We start from the raw sequence: 1,140 nt of genomic DNA, 5'->3' as shown, positions 1-1,140 counted from the left end.
GGGTCAAACCCGGCTGAGCTACCCGGGTTAGATGCCTCAAAGTCGGGTTGAGCAGTCACATTCACCCCCATCCCCTTTCGGCCCCCTTCCCACGGTTGGAAATGCATGAAAATCGGCCTGTACACGGTGGGCGCTCCCCCCTCGAAGGTGAGACCTTCGGCAGAACCGCCGGGTCAAATCCTGCCGAGCTACCCGCGTTAGAGGTCTCAATGTCGGCTTCAGCAGTCACATTCAATCCCATTCCCGTTTGGACCTCTTCCCGCCGATGGAAATGCACAAAATTCGGCCTGAACACGCGGGGCGCTCCCCCCTCGAAGGCGAGACCGTCGCCAGAACCGCCGGGTCAAATCCGGCTGAGCTACCCGCGTTACAGGTCTCAAAGTCGGGTTGAGCAGTCACGTTCACCCCCATCCCCTTTCGGACCCCTTCCCACGGTTGGAAATGCATGAAAATCGGCCTGTACACGGTGGGCGCTCCCCCCTCGAAGGTGAGACCTTCGGCAGAACCGCCGGGTCAAATCCGGCCGAGCTACCCGCGTTAGAGGTCTCAATGTCGGCTTCAGCAGTCACATTCAATCCCATTCCCGTTTGGACCTCTTCCCGCCGATGGAAATGCACAAAATTCGGCCTGAACACGCGGGACGCTCCCCCCTCGAAGGTGAGACCTTCGGCAGAACCGCCGGGTCAAATCCGGCCGAGCTACCCGCGTTAGAGGTCTCAATGTCGGCTTCAGCAGTCACATTCAGTCCCATTCCCGTTTGGACCTCTTCCCGCCGATGGAAATGCACAAAATTCGGCCTGAACACGCGGGACGCTCCCCCCTCGAAGGCGAGACCGTCGCCAGAACCGCCGGGTCAAATCCGGCCGAGCTACCCGCGTTAGAGGTCTCAATGTCGGCTTCAGCAGTCACATTCAATCCCATTCCCTTTTGGAACACTTCCCGCCGTTAACAATGCACGATATTCGGCCTGAACACGCGGGACGCTCCCCCCTCGAAGGTGAGACCTTCGGCAGAACCGCCGGGTCAAATCCGGCCGAGCTACCCGCGTTAGAGGTCTCAATGTCGGCTTCAGCAGTCACATTCAATCCCATTCCCGTTTGGACCTCTTCCCGCCGATGGAAATGCACAAAATTCGGCCTG

This window comes from Chiloscyllium punctatum, unplaced genomic scaffold (genome assembly GCF_047496795.1).
Source record: "Chiloscyllium punctatum isolate Juve2018m unplaced genomic scaffold, sChiPun1.3 scaffold_908, whole genome shotgun sequence".
Lineage (NCBI taxonomy): Eukaryota > Metazoa > Chordata > Chondrichthyes > Orectolobiformes > Hemiscylliidae > Chiloscyllium > Chiloscyllium punctatum.
The sequence above is the reverse complement of the archived record's forward strand: the minus strand, read 5'-3'. Positions refer to the sequence as shown.